Genomic DNA, 21,804 nt, shown 5'->3' with positions numbered 1-21,804 from the left:
AAACAGCCTCACCACAACACATGAGGACCTTGGTCTGGTGTGGTGTCTTGAGGATCACAAGGAACACACTGTGTGTCTGACTCTGATTGGGCTCAAAGGGAAATAACTGTGTTTGCATTTAGGGAGTTATGATGGTTGGGAGTGTCAGGAAATATTCCTAACAATAGCATTTCTATTTCCATCAATGTCTTGATCACAGGAAACGTTGCCATGAGAAAAAGAGAACCTAGTCAATCTATAATTGATGAGGTTTGTATATGGTTACTAACCACATATATCTGAGAAAATTATGTCATTAGGTAGCTATCTAACTGTGTGCAACTGACAATTCGTTCCATAACAATGTGCACTGACATTGCTCCAAAGAAGAAAAACACAGCTGGGAGCTTTATGTCCCTTTGGGAGTCAAGGCTAAGATGAAAAAAAAAAGTTTATGTTTATATGTTGCATTAGACAGCCAGGCCTTAAAAGCACTGCAGCATGCAGTGAAGAAGAGGTAAACAGAATCCAGTTGGTTGACTACTAAGTAACACCTAATCTGACTGCCTTGAATGGAAACCTATTAACACAGACTATCTCTGTCCCAAATGGCACCCTATTCATTATATAGTGCACTTCTTTTGACCAGAGCCTTATGTGTCCTGGTCAAAATAAGTGCACTTAATAGGAAATATGGTGCCATTTGAGACACAACCCTAGTTATAAACTCTCTGTCGTTCTCCTGTTGCCAGAGAGCTTTCTAGCTGCCTCTGGTGTTTCCCTCTGTTGATCCTATCCACACCATGCAGCCTTCCGCCCTCATCCTCATCCACACAGGAGTGATTAAAACCATAGCTGAAGAATCTTTGATTACCATCCACACACAATCAGGGAAAGGGGGATACCTAGTCATCTGTACAACTGAATGCATTCAACTGAAATGTGTCTTCCACATTTAACCCAACCTCTCTGAATCAGAGAGGTGCGGGGAGCTGCCATAATCGACATCCACGTTTTCAGCGCCCGGGGAACAATGGGTTAACTGCCTTGCCCAGGGGATAGAACAACAGATTTTTACCTTGTCAGCTTGAGGATTCGATCCACCAACCTTTCAGTTACTAACCCAACACTCTAACCACTAGGCTAGGCTACCTGCCGTCCCCAATCATGTCCCTTACAATCAAGTCCTGAGGCACACATGAAGGGGGGAAAAGCAGTGGCACACAAACAGCAGTAGCTTATATGTCAATCAGCGCGTGTAGACATTGCATCGATCGACAGACGAGGTACTGTAATTAAAACATCCATGTGTTCCAACTGAGTTGCTTGCAGGAGAGAATGAAGTTGTTGCATTCTACCTGGCAATATACTCATAGAAAAAAGGGTTCCAAATAGGTTCTGCAGCATTTTTGACTCAAGGTAGAACACACTGTGGAAAGGGTTCTACCTGGAACCCAAATGGGTTCTTCAAAGGGTTCTCCTATGGGGACAGCCAAATAACCCCTTTTGGTTCTAAAAGTAATTGCCAAACTGACAGAAACACCTGAGGAATGCAAAGTATATTGAAAGCAGGTGCTTCCACACAAGTGTGGTTCCTGAGTCAATTAAGCAATTAATATCCCATCATGCTTAGGGTCATGTATAACAATGCTGGGCAGGACATTATTTTGGCTGCCATGGCTATGCCCCATAGTATGACAATGCCCCAATCCGCAGGGCGCGAGTGGTCACTGAATGGTTTGATGAGCATGAAAATGTTATAAACCATAAATCAGGATCACCAAATCTCAACCCACTTGAGCACTTATAGGAGATGCAGGAGTGGTGCCTGAGACATCATTTTCTACCACCATAAACAAAACACCAAATTATGGAATTTCTCATCAAGGAATAATGGTGTTCCATTCCTCCAATAGCGTTCCAGACACTTGCAGAATCTATGCCAAGGTGCACTAAAGCTGTTCTGGCTGGTGGTGGCCCAATGCCCTATTAAGACACTTTATGTTGGTGTTTCCTTTATTTTGGCAGTTACCTTTAGATAGCACCTTTTTTTTTAAAGTGTAGTGCTGGGTATTACAGGGCAATACAGGTTGCCATTAACGACAATCACTGCAGGCACTTGGAATGACTGTGACATCTAATCAGTCGCTCAGAGCAGTAATGCAGACCTAATGAAACAGATTAAACGCTTATTTTAGCAAGGTCGGGCCTGAGAGGGTCTTACTTAGTGTTTCCTTGATGATGTATGCGTCCCAAATGGCACCTTATTCCCTTTATAGTGCACTAGTTTTGACCATAGCTCAATAGGGCTCTGGTCAAAAGTAGAGCACTATGTAGGGAATAAGGAGATAAAAGCTATTGTAATGATGTAATTTACGCATAGTTCTGAACCACATACTGTATAGAATATCACACACAGAATCCATTTTCTTAGAGGAATAATTGAAAGTAAAGCAAACATTTTAAACAACTTTTCCAATCTCTCAAACCTAGACAGCCGTATAAAATCTGATTTAATGAACAATGTGCTCAATTGAACAAATAACCATCATGCTGTGCAATACTTTGGCCATTGGTCAGGAGGTGGGAGGTAGGCGTCCACAATATTCCAGCCGCTATAGTCCTCCTCCTCCTACGAAATTACTATTTGTCTGCTATATGGGTTGGGGGAGCTGAGTTCTAACGGGTGTGGGGGTTGGAGAGTTGGTGGACGATTCTAAGCGGGTTCAGGGGGGAGAGAACACATCAGACAGGGTGTAGTGAGATTTGAGATGACGGCACCGTACCAGTGTGGGACACAGCATGCAATATCAAAGGTATTTTGAGCAAAGAGAACGGAACAGTCCACAGCTGAAGGAAGCTGGGAGGGAGGAAGGGCTATGATGCAGTAACAGTCTCTGCTCTCGGCACGCTCTCAATTGTGCTCTGCAGCTACACTATATTACTTTCTCCTGCATGGTGTTCATCTGGCTGCATGCTAGCTGGAAATATTCCCTTTCAGACAATTCACTTTCAGAAACTCTATTAGATGTTTTTAGCCCTTGAAAGTTGTAATTGGTTTTTCTCTAGCTGTATGAGTAGGATTTTCATCTACATTAGCATGGTTGTATTTGTAATAACATAAGGGGGAAAAAGGAAGATGAATCACACATTTTTCTTTCCAAGATTATGATGTTGTTTTTTTCATGGTTAACTGTCATTCTATTATTAAAGCACCCACAATCTGAAGTCTCTGTCTCAACCAAAGGCCCCCGACCACTTTTTATTTTTATATTGTATAAAAAAACGTCCCCCCCACCACTTAATTTGGAACAGAACAAACTGTTATTTAACATTTATCCACTATCTAATTAATAGGTAGATATTTGAATGCAAAAACTGACAGTCCATGAGATTGACATAATACAGTACACTTAAAAATAAAGGTGCAAGTGGGAACCAAGTAATGTTCTTGAGAGCGATGCCATAGGGTTTCCCAAAGTCGGTCCTGGGCCCACCCCTGGGTGCACGTTTTTGCGCCAGCACTGCACAGCCGATTCAAATAACCAACTCATCATCAAGCTTTGATTATTTGAATCACCTGTGATATGCTAGGGCAAAAACAAAACGTACACCCAGGTAGGGGGCCAGGACCGAGTTTGGAAAACCCTGCCATAGGGGAACCATTTTAGGGTCTCTGAAGATCTATACATGGGGTGGGTCCTTGAAGAACCATACAAAAATGCTAAACCAGAATTGAATAGCCCTACTTTAGGGTTTTAAGCTGTTCAAGTTAATTTTAGAGTTACTAGTACCACCCATGACTGTGTTTGCTCATGACAGAGACATGCTTGTGACAGTCAACAACTATTAGTCCTCTGGTCTTCAGAACATGAGATCAGAATGGAATATGTTGTCATTCAAATTAAAGTAATTCATAAGGCCTTCTTTTGAGGGTACCCTAATACTGTGGCCTGAATGTCGTAGTTTACCAACACATCAGGCCTGCAAGTCACATTATGCTGGCTTGCAAAATAATGTGAAATTCCTATTGGAATGAAGCCAGAGTGGGGATACCCAACATTTGGACATTTTATTCATCCGCAACCTGCATTCAGATTGACTGCGAGGGTTGGGAAGACTAAGATACGAGACTACCTTAAACATCTAAACTGCAGAAACCATTTAAGTAACGGGTGCAATAAGTCCAAGTAACAAATTGGAATAGTTTATAAAAATGTATGTTATTTATATTGGAATAGCAAAAAGATGTGTTAAGCCCTAAAAAAAATATATATATATAAAAATGTTTGGGGATGAAACATCTCCATATCTACTTCCATAATTTTAAAACTGGTACCTGGGACCTTCAGACGTCTTGTGAGCATCTCAGATGTCCACAGAGGTTTCATAATACTTTGATGGCCAAACCAAGCGGATGCTACAGACATTTTCGTGAAAAGACACATTTTTGGGATGTCTCATGGTCTGACAAACATCGCTCTGGCTCACCTCAGATGTGGAAGTGCGATATTGGCGGATGCGGTGGACTGAAACGCAGCCTGTGCAAAAAAATGGATATCTGTAGCTTAAACTGACAGATTTTGATGGCCATTTGGTATTATGTTAATTCGATTTCCACGGGGGTGCAGAAATTGTAGGCCAAGGGTTAATAATGCAAAAATATAGATATTGAAACAAAAAATCAACCTGCACTAGAGTATGCTGGGAAATGTGATGGGAGTGGTTCTGGTTAAACTATGGTTGTTAACACCAACACTGGGGTTATTTTACACCACTGAGTGTTAATTTAACTCTTTGCAGTGTTAATTTAACTCTTGAATCAAATAGAAAAGTTACAATGACAAATACACACAAGTTAACAATTCTGTGTGCTATGGATTTGTTGTGTGTTATGGAAGGGCCACATCTGCAGGCTTCCATACATTTCAAGAACCTTTGAGAACTCTGAAGAACCATAGATGCCACGCCAAGAACCCCACACTTAACTCAAAGGCTCTTTATCGGGGAATAGTTCTCCAAGGAACCTTAACAGCTGAGGAAGCACCATTTAATAAGAACCGTAATTTTTTTCAGTGTAGTGTTAATCATATTTTGTATGTTAAGGTGTCATGTTTTTCCCTAAATTGTCCAGTGGCCCTTAACACATTGAAAAAATGATTTTGCCACTTGCGGCTTGTTTTAGGGTAAGTGAGTATTGAGGTCTTTCTTCCCACTGGTGTGAGGCCAACTTGGATGTTGTTACGTTGTACCGGAACATGTAATCTGCGAGTGGAGCATTGTGCCAGGGAAACAGCTTTCCTCCTAGTCCACTGAATGGATTTAGGCCCCTCTGCCCCACTGATAGGCTGCTAAAGTCACAGGGTTATTATTATCTGAATGCTTCCCAAATGGTGCCCTATTCCCTATTTAGTGCACTACTTTTGACCAGAGCTCTATGGTCCCTAGTTAAAAGTAGTGGACTATATAGGGAATAGGGTTCCATTTGGGATGCAGATCCTTTGATCCCATGCTGTGGTCAATCAACAATGCATTAAAACAGATTTTGTCGTGCCTTACAGCAAGCCTCCCTCTGAAACGTACATATCACTGGAAGGGTCGTGACAGCATTGGTTGTGATAGGCGCTATGTTTTATTCATGCATAAGGTTTCCAACACATTGCCATTAGGAGACGACATGGTATGTCCTTTGTAAAAAGCCAGGACTGTATGTTCAGTTCATGGATGACTTTAAGCTTGAGTTCAAATGGAGGGAAGAGATAGTGCCATTGTTAATAAAAGTTTTGTGCAACTTAAAAACACACGCTGTTGTAATTCGTGAACTGTATGCACTGCTATTCTGATTAAACTAAGACAAACAACTTTTCCAGTTATAGATCAACATGGCTGAGGCCGGTTCGCACCATTGCCACATGGGTTCTATGAACAATTTCTAAATGTGGGTCTCTACACCATTGTCACATGTGAGTCTCCACACCATAGCCACGTGTTCTCTTAGCCATTGGCAATACAGCTAATGAGCCATATCATTCAGGATTAGCCTCAGATGTTGCCAGTGCACAGGGTTACTTTTTAAATGGTTATCATTCAGAAAATAATTTTCTGGTGAATAAGGGGATTTCAAAATTTGGTCAATAAGTCACTGTTCACTGTGGCCAAGTGAAAATAACATGGTCTGGTGTCAATAAAGCTAGAGAATCACCCGTCTGCCCTGCAGCACCAGCTTGTTTTTGGCATGTGAGCCAAAATGAATATTAATCTGTATTCTTGCATGCAACACACACACACAAACAAACACACACACCACCCCGCTCCGCAGTACATTTTATTAAAATATTATTTCAATAATGGAGCGGAATGCCTTTGTCTACCCTTCAGAGGGTATAAACACCTTTCTCAACTCTCTCGAAATGACAAAGGAGTGACACTAATGTTCGGGGAATACAAATTGCTCTCCAAAACTTTTATATCACCCTCCCAGCATTTCATTAATTAGGCTCATAAATGTCCCTCTGTGAGAGTACAGCTTGTCATTTTATTGATTGTCATTGTATTGATTAAATCACCAGGCTTGCTTTGACACAGCTATTTCCTTAGTCATAAAATACAATAAAAAGTTGTGTTCACTTTTGAACATAAAAAAGTTAACAAAACATGTTGAACATAAAAAAATTATTATAATAATGAAAATGCCCTTTTATACACAGCATACTCAGCTATTACTATAACTGGCACAGATACATGTATATTTCTTTCCCCATGTAGGCCTAAAGTCAACCAGTGTCTATACATTGTGCAAATACATTCCAGGAAAAGTTCCTTGCTGTGTTCGAATACTCATACTAACTGCACTAACTGTACTATTTGTGACGTAAATTGAGTATGTAGAGTGCATATTGGTCATAGTATGGATATAGTTTGTAAGCCAAAAGTTCCCAGATGTCTTACTACATTCGACAAAATACGAAGAATACAAACAGTTCTTTTGGTCATGTTGCTACATGTTTGCTATGCAAAAGAACTGGTCGTCCGTTCTAAACAAAATGGTAGGCTTGATAACGTTCTTGTCACCTGCTAGCTAGCTAGCCAACTTCAGCTAACTCAGTCACGACAAACATTGAACCTGGAATAATAATAAACTAGCTGAATTTCCATTAGATCTTTTATCCTATTGGCATTTCCTTGAATATGTGTAACGCTCGTCTAAGGGAGGAGACCAAAACGCAGCGTGGTAAGTGTTCATTTTAATATAATAAATAAACTGAACACTGAAACAACAAAAAACAACAGAGAGTGAACGAAAGCGAAACAGTCCTGTCTGGTGAAGACACAAAACAGAAAACAACTACCCACAAAACACAGGTGGGAACAAGCTACCTAAGTATGGTTCTCAATCAGAGACAACGATGGACAGCTGCCTCTGATTGAGAACCACACCCGGCCAAACACACAGAAAAATAAAACATAGAACACACAACATAGAATGCCCACCCCAACTCACAAAAATAGAGACATAAAAAGGATCTCTAAGGTCAGGGCGTGACAATATGTCCATGTGACAATATGTCCATGATAATGACGTTGATGCGTGATTTCGACTGGCTCAGAAAAAGTTCTCTCTTCACATCTGGGCACCCTTCACTCTATCTATGGTACTACAGAGATCAACATTCAAAAGTGAAACATTGTTTCCGAGATCGGACCGGCATAAAGCGAGGCTTAGGCTTAACCCTGCTGTGCCAAACAAAATGCTAGGCTGGAAGCAAGGGGGAAAATACAACAGATGATTCGAATAGCAACATGAACATGATATTCTTATGGACCCAAAATGATCATTTTCAAATGAAACTGTTCGCAGGCATACATGGCATTCGAGAAAGTATTCAGACCCCTTGACTTTTTCCACATTTTGTTATGTTACAGTTTTATTTTAAAATGTATATATACAAAAACAAATCCTCATCAATCTACACACTATACCCCATAATGATTTTTTTTGTTGGAAAAAACGGAAATATTACATTTACATAAGACTCAGATCCTTTACTTTGTTGACGCACCTTTGGCAGCGATTACAGCCTCAAGTCTTCTTGGCTATGACACTACACACCTGTATTTGGAGAGTTTCTCCCATTCTTCTCTGCAGATCCTCTCAAGCTCTGTCAGCTTGGATGGGGAGTGTCGCTGCACAGCTATTTTCAGATCTCTCCAGAGATGTTCGATTGGGTTCAAGTCCAGGCTCTGGCTGAGCTAGTCAAGGACATTAATTAAGAGACTTGTCCCGAAGCCACTCCTGCATTGTCTTGGCTGTGTGCTTAGCGTCGCTGTCCTGTTGGTAGGTTCACTACAGCGTGATCTACTGATATTCAAGGACATTTTTTCTTTATTTTTCCTCAATACCAAAGGAAATCACATTTTTCTGATTCGCCTTATGCTTTTTTTTGTAGGGAGGGGGCATCTGCACTCGTATAAGCACACATTTATAAATACAAACACAGATTTCTCTGGTTTTCCCAACGTCAGTTCAGACTACACTCTAAAAAAATGCTGGGTTAAAAACAACCCAGCGCTGGGTAAATAGTGAACTGAACACACATTGGGTTATTTTGACCCAACCAGTTCGGTCCCTTGGGTTGTTTTCTTTGAAGACTAAAGGCGTAACTTATTAGGTGTGTGGCTTTAAGATAGTTATTTTAGGCCACCTGTGAAAGTAAATGCAATTCTGTTTAATCTATTCTGTTTTATTGTCATCACATGTTAAGGTTGAGCACTGACACTTGTGTAGCTTTATTGTGAGACACTTGTGAGGCTTACAAAAGAGTGGGAGTTCCTCAAATGCCTATACACACCCAAATATTGGGACAATTACCAGCTGCTTGGTCAACCCAGCATTAATGTGAATAAAAACCCAACTGACAGTTAAATTAACACTTTTCTTTGGTAGTAAAGTTATTTTTATGGGTCCTGTTATGTTATGCAAAAAACAAACACTGCATTCCACAGTAAGTAACTCATACCAACAGTGAAGCATGGTGGTGGTAGTGTGATGGTTTGGGGATGCTTTGCTGCCTCAGAAATCGAATTAAAATAATAAAATCCCCTACAAAATCTGTCAGTTTAAGATAGAGATATCTGTTTTTGCATTGGATGTGTCTCATTCTGCACAACTCACCTATGTAACACTTCCGCATCTGCGGTGAAAGGTGACAGAACTAGAGCGGTGTTTGTCAGACCATGAGACAGCCCGAAAATCGTTTTTCTCTAAAGATTGTGTAGCGTCCGAACGGTTTGGCCCTGGGACCCAATTTGGGAAACCCTGCCATAGGGGAACCGTTTTAGGGTATCTGAAGAACCATACATGGGATGGTTCTTTGAAGAAAGATACAAAAACGCAAAACCAGAATTCAATAACCCTGCATTAAGGTTTTAAGCCTCATGCATTTTTCCCAGGGTGCCTAGCAAGTGAATTTTAGAGTTACCAGTACCACTCATGAGTGCTTTTGTTAGTGACATAGACATGGTTGTGGCATTCAATAAGTTACTGTCCTGTGATGTTCAGCAAAGGAAATACAAAGTGAATATGTTGTCATTCAAATTGAATTATATAATGCAATTCGTTTTTCATAAGTCCTTCTTTTGAGTGCCTAGTTTTACCCTATTACAGTGCAAGGGTGTAATGGTGCCATGGAAAGCCCCACTGACGGCTGTCTGTAGGCATTTAGAAGCAAGTAGCGGCAAGATAACTGTTTTTTTTAATGTATTTTTATTTCACCTTTATTAGGTAGGCCAGGTAGGCCAGTTGAGAACAAGTTCTCATTTACAACTGCGACCTGGCCAAGATAAAACAAAGTAGTGCGACAAAAACAACAACACAGAGTTACACATGAGATAAACAAACGTACAGTCAATAACACAATAGAAAAATCTGTATACAGTGTGTGCAAAGGAAGTCAGGAGGTAAGGCAATAAATAGGCCAATAGTGGCGAAGGAATTACAATTTGGCAATTTACATTGGAGTGATATATGTGCAGATGAGGATGTGCAAGTAGAAATGCTGGTGTACAAAAGAGCAGAAAAACAAAAACAAATATGGGGATGAGGTAGGTAGTTGGTTGGATGGATGGGCTATTTACAGATGGGCTGTGTACAGCTGCAGTGATCGGTAAGCTGCTCTGACAGCTGACGCTTAAAGTTAGTGAGGGAGATATAAGTCTCCAACTTCAGTGATTTTTTTCAATTCGTTCCAGTCCTTGGCAGCAGAGAACTGGAAGGAAAGGCACCCAAAGCAGGTGTTGGCTTTGGGGGTGACCAGTGAAATATACCTGCTGGAGCGTGTGCTACGGGTGGGTGTTGCTATGGTGACCAGTGAGCTGAGATAAGGCGGAGCTAAACCTAGCAAAGACTTATAAATGACCTTTAGTCAGTGGGTTTGGCAACGAATATGTAGCAAGGACCAGCCAATGGGAGCATACAAGTCGCAGTGTTGGGTAGTATATGGGGCTTTGGTTGACTATAGATATGGTGCACAGCAAGTAACAACAAGAGAGAATCGTTGACAATGCACATGGGGTGATGAGGAGATTACCGAGTGTGTTTGGGAATAGTACTAAGTGAATGTGGATGTGAAAGTTGTGTGATTGTGAGATATGGAAAAAGCTGAAAGATTGATATTTGGACAGCATGAGCTGATTGAAATTTGTATAATAAGATTGAAATTTTGAAAATAAGAGGATTGAAATTGAGCTATTAAATGACGAAGTGAATGAGAGCTGTCATGGGACTAGCTCACGTGTGAAAGAGGTGAATGAATGCCCCAACCAGTTCTGTGAGTACAGTTTTTCGATATGTAACGTTATCTAGGGGTCTGTCCCACGCCGCTGGATCTACAGGTAGAAATCTCATACGTAACATCTCAGAAGATGACATATCTCGTTAGGAACGAGGATAACATGTCTCTGAGGTTAACATGACTTTAGATTAAATAACGATAATGTTTCTCATCAGTGGAGTTTGATGGTATAACATTATTATGTATGGATATATGAAAGACAGAGAACTGTTTCCAAATATGCTGTTAAATAGAACGTGTAAATATCTAAACCCCTGTATGAATAGAACAGTAGTCTAAAGGAGGAATTTGTGATGTAACACAAATGTATGATGGGTTACTAGAGATGAAGTAGCATAATATTGAGTATAATGAGTTAATATGATGATCTGATGAAGTAACAATAGAAAATGAATTATAATATATAACTTTCACACGCACACGTAGACATATGTAAGTGGTGTAAAAAGTATTCTGAGAAATGTTCAGAGTGGTTCCTTTATGGATCATTTGAGGTATGATAAGGTTAAAGCATTGTATGGGACTTGACTTACCCCTAACCAATAAAACGATAAAAATAAAGGTAGAAGATTTCCTCCACCCTGGTAAAGCATTTTTAAATAAGCCCATACCCTGTTAAATATAACCAATGATTTTCTGTATTCACCTACTCAACCGTTTAAATTGTTAGTTAGGGACTTATTATGGAAAGGGCATGCCATCTACTGGGGACTGAGACATTGCCAACCAAGTTAATACATATTGATCCCTCCAAAGCGTTAGATATGAATCTTAAAATAATAGACATTTAATAAATATTGAAGCAGAAAGTGAATATCCAACAGAGATTGGTAATAAAAATATAGAGTCACTTTTTGAACTTATACTAAAATGAAAACAATGCCTTTCAATAGGGAGTCTTAGTTGAAGGAAACAGATTATGGAGACTAGTGAATCGTAATTGGCTTTCAGATAGCAATCTAATAATGCAATATCTTATTAATTTGAATTAGTAAAACAGAGGGATTGATCATTGCGACTTAAATTAATGGCTGCCCACTCTTGAAGGCCTGGTCCACTGCTCTCGTGTTTAAGTATTCTGTTGTTTGTGATTTAAGATAAGCTTCCTGTGGAACAATAGATAGCCGCCAGTACACACTGAACTCAAACAGGCTGTGAGAGACACAGAGGGGAAATTAGGGTCAGTTTGCTCAGAATTGTATGTCAATATAACAGGTCAAAAATATTAATATTACGAAAGAGTTGTTTACTTTAGAAGGTGCCGAATTCAGCTTTACGGGACACTGTATCATATGATGTGTCTGAAGTACAAACGTGTATAAAAGTATAATTCTGTATATGCATGGGTTTATTAATACTTTCTGCCCAAGATGCAGTAAACTCGATTAATGATTAAGAATTGTTAGGATTGATTAATATGTAGCATAGTGAAAACCAAGTACATGTTTATTTTCTTTCTTTCAGGACTGATGGTTTGTCCGCTACAAGTTTATTTGTATGTTTATCAATGATTCTGTATCTCTCCCTTTGAAAGGCTTCCTGGGGCAGGTCCCTTGGGAGAGCAGTTAAAAGTGCCCGGATCCAGCTGTTAAGAGACCTCCCAAAATTGCCAGGCAATTTTGTTTGTGTTTACCCTACGATTTTTGCCTAACAGACACCAGCACCCACACACAACCCACCTGTTAATTAGTATTTGTTAGTGGTGTTAATACTGATTTTTGGTGTGGGGTCTTTATTTGTTTGGTTTTAGGCATTTTTTCACGGGTTAGAAAGGATGCTGTACACAAATTAAAGTTTCTATTGTCAGAGTTTGGGTTGCACACACGTACATTATCTTGAAAAGAAATGTACTGAACAACCCAATGTAAACCTGATACACAAAATGTTTGAAATTTCTTTAAGTAATGTCTGAGGTATGGGAGAACAAACACTCACTTAATAGGGCTTAATAGGGCTCACCATGACTAGAAAGACAGGAGACAATATTTTTTTTTATGGGCTATGTAAAGTACGAATAATTCAAATATGTTTATAATATATCAATAGTCCTACGTGTGATTCGGACCACGAGAAGGACTGAGAGAGAGTGCTTATGGGATACAATTATTTCAAGTTGATTGATTTAAGATTTCACCACCTCGAGTGATATACAGTTGAAGTCGGAAGTTTACATACACCTTAGCCAAATATTTCTAAACTCAGTTTTTCACAATTCCTGACATATAATCCTAGTAAAAATGCCCTGTCTTAGGTCAGTTAGGATTACCACTTCATTTTAAGAATGTGAAATGTCAGAATAATACTAGAGACAAGGATTTATTTCAAATTCCCAGTGGGTCAGAAGTTCACAAACAATCAATTATTGTACTTGGTAGCATTGCCTTTAAATTCTTTAACTTGAGTAAAATGTTTTCGGGTAGCCTTCCACAAGCTTCCCACAATAAGTTGGGTGAATTTTGGCCCATTCCTCCTGACATAGCTGATGTAACTGTGTCAGGTTTGTAGGCCTCCTTGCTCGCACACGCTTTTTCAGTTCTGCACACACATTTTCTATAGGATTGAGGTCAGGGCTTTGTGATGGCCACTCCAATACCTTGACTTTGTTGTCCTTAAGCCATTTTGCCACATCTTTGGAAGTATGCTTGGGGTTATTGTCCATTGGGAATACCCATTTGCGACCAAGTTTTAACTTCCTGACTGATGTCTTGAGATGTTGCTTCAATATATCCACATAATTTCCCATCCTCATGATGCTGTCTATTTTGTGAAGTGCACCAGTCCCTCCTGCAGCAAAGCACCCCCACAACATGATGCTGCCACCCTCGTGCTTCACGGTTGGGATGGTGTTCTTCGGCTTGCAAGCCTCCCCTTTTTTCCTCCAAACATAACAGCGTTCATTACAGCCAAACAGTTCTATTTTTGTTTCATCAGACCAGTGGACATTTCTCCAAAAAGTACGATCTTTGTCCCCATGTGCAGTTGCAAACTGTAGTCTGGCTTTTTTATAGCGGTATTGTAGCAGTTGCTTCTTCCTTGCCGAGCGGCCTTTCAGGTTATGTCTATAGGACTCGTTTTACTGTGGATATACACTGCTCAAAAAAATAAAGGGAACACTTAAACAACACAATGTAACTCCAAGTCAATCACACTTCTGTGAAATCAAACTGTCCACTTAGGAAGCAACACTGATTGACAATAAATTTCACATGCTGTTGTGCAAATGGAATAGACAAAAGGTGGAAATTATAGGCAATTAGCAAGACACCCCCAATAAAGGAGTGATTCTGCAGGTGGTGGCCACAGACCACTTCTCAGTTCCTATGCTTCCTGGCTGATGTTTTGGTCACTTTTGAATGCTGGCGGTGCTCTCACTCTAGTGGTAGCATGAGACGGAGTCTACAACCCACACAAGTGGCTCAGGTAGTGCAGCTCATCCAGGATGGCACATCAATGCGAGCTGTGGCAAGAAGGTTTGCTGTGTCTGTCAGCGTAGTGTCCAGAGCATGGAGGCGCTACCAGGAGACAGGCCAATACATCAGGAGACGTGGAGGAGGCCGTAGGAGGGCAACAACCCAGCAGCAGGACCGCTACCTCCGCCTTTGAGCAGGAGGAGCACTGCCAGAGCCCTGCAAAATGACCTCCAGCAGGTCACAAATGTGCATGACCTGTTTCCAAATGACCTGTTTCCTCCAGCATCTTCACAAGGTCCTTTGCTGTTGTTCTGGGATTGATTTGCACTTTTCGCACCAAAGTATGTTCATCTCTAGGAGACAGAACGCGTCTCCTTCCTGAGTGGTATGACGGCTGCGTGGTCCCATGGTGTTTGTACTTGCGTACTGTTGTTTGTACAGATGAGCGTGGTACCTTTGGGCATTTGGAAATTGCTCCCAAGGATGAACCAGAATTGTTGAGGTCTACAATTCTTTTTCTGAGGTCTTGGCTGATTTATTTTGATTTTCCCATGATGTCAAGCGAAGAGGCACTGAGATTGAAGGTAGGCCTTGAAATACATCCACAGGTACACCTCCAATTGACTCAAATTATGTCAATTAGCCTATCAGAAGCTTCTAAAGCCATGACATAATTTTCAGAAATTTTCCAAGCTGTTTAAAAAGGCACAGTCAACTTAGTGTATGTAAACTTCTGACCCACTGGAATTGTGATACATTGAGTTATAAGTGAAATAATCTGTCTGTAAACAATTGTTGAAACATTGCGTGTGTCATGCACAAAGTAGATATCCCAACCGACTTGCCAAAACAATAGTTTGTTAACAAGAAATTTGTTGAGTGGTTAAAAAACGAGTTTTAATGACTCCAATTTAATGACTTTTTGTTCTATGTTGCTCTGTCTGTATGCTATGTCTTGCTTGTTCTATGTTGCTCTGCGTGTGCTCACTGCTCAATGATTGTCTATATTGTAATTGTTTTTAATAACCTGCCCAGGGACTGCGAAAATTAGCCGGCTGGCTAAAACCGGCACTGTTACTGAAACGTTGATTAATGTTTACTGTCCCTGTAAAAATAAAATAAACTCAAACTCGATCTAAGTGTATGTAAACTTACGACTTAAACTGTATGTGTATTCTCTTTGACATTTGTCTTAGAAGTCTGGATTTCCTGTATTAGAAATTCCCTAAACTAAACGGTTGTTCTGGTCTCTCTCTCTCATGGCAAAGGTGGCCATCTAGATGGTATCTAGATGCGTGGTAGATAATTTGACCAAGAACCGACTGAAACACTATCTGAAAAAGAACATGAAGAAACGCCAGGAAGGATGAGTGCCGGGGACGGAGGGGTGTGGTCAACCGTTCCCGTAATTAATTTAGGCTTATCCAAAATGTTTTATTTGTATCAGGTTGATTGTGGAGGTCTTTACACTGCGGAATGTATAGTAATTTAGACTAAGAATCCATTGAGATACCAATCTGTCATTACCGCAAGGATGAGACAAGTGAGGGTTTTAAATTAAAGTGACAGAATCAACATGAAGCACTAAGGACTGTCATAAATTTGGGTTGGATAATTTATCAATAGTTATAATTATGATTTGGAAAGGCCGGTGTAATACGTCGAAGTAACAGATTGGAATAGTTTAGATAAAATTATGTTATTTATATTTGACTAGCAAAAATATTTATTTACCCTCTAGAGTCTAAGCCCTGTCTGACAGGGGGTATCAAAGATCCATAAAAAGTATTGGATGAAACATTGGATTTTTTCATTACTGCTAAAGTAACAGATTCACTACATGGAACAATAGATAGTAAAAAACATAAGATCAAAAGGAAGTTTGTTCTGAAGTGTCTGTCCTCTATTTCAGAGATATAAGAAAGATCAGGATTTGTTTTTACATGTATTCATCCCCTTATTTTAGGCACTAAACTATCTCCATAAAATCGGTCTTCTCACAAAAATGTCTGTAGAGTCTGAACGGTTTGGCCTAAAAACTATTATGACCCCTCCACTCCACTTGCTCTAGGACGCCCACAGGCCTCACAAGACTCATCTGAACATCCTCCGGCACTAGTCGGGAAAAACATATTGAAGTATATACTGTATGGAGGCTGTTTAATGACACAAATAAGGGGTTACATGCATGAAAAAAATAACATGTTTCCTGATCTATCAGATACAGGACAGACACTTCAGAACAAACTTCCTTTAGATTTTTTTGGGGGGAATATTTGTTGTTCCATGTAGTGAATATGTTATTCAATGTGTATGTGTTAACAGCAGTAAGGCCAAAAATCATCTGTCATTCAAAAGATATATATACATATATACATATAATACAAGGGGTCTTAAAATTCTAAATCAAGTAGCAAAATTATTCTGTGTACGACCTTCTTAAAATAATAATTTATAGCTTAGTAGTACCCTCCACCGGCTTTGACAGGGCTTAGACTCTTATGGGTTTAAGTAAACTCAGCAAAAAAAGAAGCATCCCTTTTTCAGGGTTTAAACACTGTTTCCCATGCTTGTTCAATGAACAATAAACAATTAATGAACATGCACCTGTGGAACCGTCGTTTAAGACACTAACAGCTTACAGACGGTAGGCAATTAAGGTCACAGTTATGAAAACTTAGGACATTAAGAGGCCTTTTTACTAACTCTGAAAAAAAACAAAAGAAAGATGCCCAGGGTCCCTGCTCATCTGCATGAACGTGCCTTAGGCATGCTACAAGGTGGCATGGGGACTGCAGATGTGGCCAGGGCAATAAAATGCAATGTGCGTACTGTGAGACGCCTAAGACAGTGCTACAGGGAGACAGGACGGACAGCTGATCATCCTCGCAGTGGCAGACCATGTGTAATAACACCTGCACAAGATCAGTACATCCGAACATCACACCTGCAGGACAGGTACAGGATGGCAACAACAACTGCCCGAGTTACACCAGGAACGCACAATCCCTCCATCAGTGCTCAGACTGTCCGCAATAGGCTGAGAGAGGCTGGACTGAGGGCTTGTAGGCCTGTTGTAAGGCAGGTCCTCACCAGACATCACTGGCAACAATGTCGCCTATGGGCACAAACCCACCGTCGCTGGACCAGACAGGACTGGCAAAAAGTGCTCTTCACTGACGAGTCGCGGTTTTGTCTCACCAGGGGTGATGGTCAGATTTGCATTTATCGTCGAAGGAATGAGCATTACACCAAGGCCTGTACTCTGGAGCAGGATCAATTTTGGAGGTGGAGGGTCCGTCATGGTCTGGGGTGGTGTGTCACAGCATCGTCAGACTGAGCATGTTGTCATTGCAGGCAATCTCAATGCTGTGCGTTACAGGGAAGACATCCTCCTCCCTCATGTGGTACCCTTCCTACAGGCTCATCCTGACATGACCCTCCAGCATGACAATGCCACCAGCCATACTACTCGTTCTGTGCGTGATTTCCTGCAAGACAGGAATGTCAGTGTTTTGCCATGGCTTGTGAAGAGCCCGGATCTCATTGAGCACGTCTGGGACCTGTTGGATTGGAGAGTGAGGGCTTTATGTCTCAGTATTTGAATCTTATGGTCATACAAATATGTACACATGTTACGTTTGCTGAAAATAAACGCTGTTGACAGTGAGAGGACGTTTATTTTTTTGTTGCTGAGTTTACTTCTGCATAGAAGATTGGGCCAAAATTCCTCCACGGTGATGTGAGAGACTTACCAACAACTACAGGAAGTGTATGTTTGCAGCTAAAGGTGGCACAATCAGTTAGTGTAAGGGGGCAATTACTTTTTCACGGTACACTATTATCCAAATTGGGTTGTTTTTAACTCAGCTTAGAGTGGACCATCACAGAGAACAAGAAACATATTTGATTTTCTCTCCAAAACAAAACAGAAAGAGAACACCACTTTTTTTAGGTAGAGAACTACGAGTACATGTACAGTATATCCATGTATACCCACTGGGAAACCTATCCCTTATTTACTCCGCTGCATACAGCACTATCACCCTGGTTTTGTATTAGTAGTAATTGAGCATGGTCTTCACATGGTGTTCATCATTGTTATCCATTGCATAGTTTGGACATAGCCAGTGAAGGTGAGGTGAGTTCTAGGCCTGGTTGGTTTTCAGGTGAATCTGAGTTGGAGGATAATTACCAATAGGTTTCCTAACAGAGGTAGCCAAGAGAAGATTTGGCAAGTTGTACCTCTAGCAACTCGACCCAGCACCCACTAATTGCCCTTTGTACGAGCAGGTGAGTCAGTTCAGGAGTGATTTACAGAACTCTAACAGGATAGAATAGAAAATAGTGGGTCTGCATACCAAATGGCACCCTATTACCTTTATAGTACACTACTTTTGAAAGGGCCCATACAGCTCTGGTCAAAAGTGGTGCACTATATAGGGCATAGGGTTCAATTTGGAATGGAGAAGAGAGTGGGCGAATGGTAGCAAGCAGGTCAGGGGAGGATGAGTCAAATCAGAGCCGACTGCTATGCTATGGTAACAGGACAGCAACACCAGCAACACTGATACAGAGAGCTGGGTTTGTGGAGGGAGAAGGGGGGGATGAAGGTAGCAGTTGTGTCTGAGGATGTGTGTGCATGCTTGAGTATGCCTGTTTGTGTATTTTAGGTGAAGGGAATGTGATATAGGGTGGGGGTAAGAGGGAAATAAAAATCTGTGTCAATCACTGTGTGTAGGAGGAGGTGAAAATAGCTCCGATTCTGGCACTGTCTGCAATACTGTTAATGTCAAGAGTGACGCAGGTAGATACTGTAGATAAAGAGCCATCAGATGCCCTGCAACTGTGAAAGCATCACGTTCATTGGCCACAATCTCCTTGTGATTGACATACACACAGAACAGTAGCTAAGAACAAACACATTATGGCTTCCATTTGCACTGTTCTGAAAAATAAATCCATCTTATGCCACACTTTGGCATCTAACTATTTTTTTCTTCTCCCTTTTGCACATGGACATAATAATAATTAATCTTGGTAGCAGGGGCATTCAATTATTTTTAAATAAACCAAATGATACTGAGTATACAAAACATTAAGAACACCTGCTCTTTTCAGGTGAATCCAGGTGAAAGCGATGATTCCTTATTGATGTCACTTGTTAAATCCACTTACATGTGTGTAGATAAAGGGGAGCAGACAGGTTAAAGAAAGATTTGAGACAATTGAGACATGGCTTCTGTATGTGTGCCATTCAGAGGGTTAATGGGCAAGGCAAAATATTTAATGTAAGTGCCTTTGAATGGGTTATGGTAGTAGGTGCCAGGCACACCGGTTTGTGTCAAGAATGGTCCACCACCCAAGGGGCATCCAGCCAACTTGACACATCTGTGGAAAGCATTGGAGTCAACATTGGCCAGCATCCCTGTGGAATGCTTTCGACACCTCGTAGAGTCTATGGTGGGTGCAACTCGATAGTAGGAAAGGTATCCCTAATGTTTGATATACTCAGTGTATATATTTCATTATTAATGTAGCGCTTGGGAAATCGAATGCACTTCTAATGTCTAGGGGACTATTCTTTACACCTTGTTTTAAGAAAGGTCTGGGAATTAAAGTCAGAGGGTGTATAAAGATGGAGAATACAAGGTGAGTGTATGTTTACTTATTTATCTGTTCCATGCATTTAGCTTTTTAAGGCTCAGTTCACAGTAAGTGCAGGCCGGTAACATCCTGTGCTTTTTTGGGTGCAAGCACTTGATGACAAACTTCAGAAGTGTGGAGGCTACTTTACAGAACCCCTAGTGGTATTATTGGTTTGTTTTGGAAGAGCAGGGTGAATTGCTGGATAAGCCTTAAACTCTGTTAAAAGTATGATCTTTGTCTTATATCTTATATGGCACGGCCGTCAACAGAAGTAGACCAAAGCGCAGCGTGGTGAGCGTACATAATCCTTTACTTATTATGACGCCGACAAAAACAATAAACCATCCAAAACAACCGTGAAGCTAAAGGGCTATGTGCCACAAAGCAAAGTTAACCTCCCACAAAGACAGTTGGGAAAAAGGGCTACCTAAGTTTGGTTCTCAATCAGAGACAACGATAGACAGATGTCCCTGATTGAGAACCCTACCCGGCCAAAACATAGAAATACAAATAAATAGAACTAAAGAACATAGAATACCCACCCCAAATCACACCCTGACCAAACCAAATAGAGACATACAAAGGCTCTCTAAGGTCAGGGCGTGACATTATACCCCTTTTGTTTTTTGAAAGGCAATTATTTTCAAGCTGCTGCCAGTTTAGATTAATGCAAGCAATTGCGGGCTTCTTGTCCATCACAGGGTCGTTTCAAGTTTTCATGGCTGGAGACGTTTCGCAAAACAACTATAAGTACGTATTGAAAATGTTAAGAAATTATAGATTTTAGACAATTATTATTGACTTGGAAGTTCGGCATAAAGAAGTGTTATTATAAAGTTCCTATACTTAGACATGGTAGAACCACAGCACTATTGAAATCCAGGTACACAAATCTTTACATAATATGCCTCTCTGTTGCTGTGACCTCTGTTGCTGTGATGAAGAAGGCTGTTCGTATAACCTCTGAATTTATTGCCCGAATATGGACGTTTCATACATGGGCATTTTCTTATACTTTATACTCTCTTCTGGTGATCAATCCCATTACCAGCGCCATTACTCATGGTGAAATGGTACTGCATTCTTCACAGCAGAAGGATTGAATCGACTGTGCTTTCAGGGTGAACCAGCTATGCGGAAATGAGAGAAAGTGGAAGTTGCAAATTACAGTCCTTGCTTCCTCTGGCAGGTCCTATTCAAGGGGAGGCTGTCAGAGCGCTGCTGGAGAGCTGATCCCAATCCAGGAAGTGATAATTAAATAATGGAAGCCTATGTCTTGGAAAATTCCACAGTATGGATTTAGGAGTACTCAGCAATTTTCACTGTGCCACCACACAAATCAATATCTGACTTGGGTCCAAGTCAGCGGAGCTTACATTCCACATATTTTGTCTTGGGCTTTTAAATTCCTGCCCTTCCTTTATATTGTGATGGAGGTACTGCCAATATTTGTTTTCCTGAGCCCATACACCCCCATGATCAACATTCATTGGGTTATAGAGTAGATACTTTAGGAAAAAATGGCAGACCTCATGATAATCAAAGAGCAACATGTCATGTGCATCCGTTAATGGATCTGAAGGTGCTAAAATTGACTTTCCATGTGATTGGGAAACTGTCAAATACACATGCTTACACATGAGGTACACATGATTTGAGCAAAAGGTAAAAGAAAAGTTAGTCATCAAGGAAAGGATCTATGTGAAAATAATGAAGCCTCTGGCAAACCATTATCTCAAAACAAACTCTCAAGAGATTATCACAGAAAGTTGAACAATCATCACTAAATCCTGGATCTTTATTTCAATTTGATGTGTTTGTTCCTTCACTACCTTCAAAGCAGAATATGTTCCTGGTCAAATGTTCGTGTCAGAAGTCCTCTTCCCCAGGTCCCTGTATCGCACTCTATTAGGTGT

The sequence above is a fragment of the Salvelinus namaycush genome, chromosome 33, assembly GCF_016432855.1.
Source record: "Salvelinus namaycush isolate Seneca chromosome 33, SaNama_1.0, whole genome shotgun sequence".
In the NCBI taxonomy this organism is placed as follows: Eukaryota; Metazoa; Chordata; class Actinopteri; order Salmoniformes; family Salmonidae; genus Salvelinus; species Salvelinus namaycush.
The sequence above is the reverse complement of the archived record's forward strand: the minus strand, read 5'-3'. Positions refer to the sequence as shown.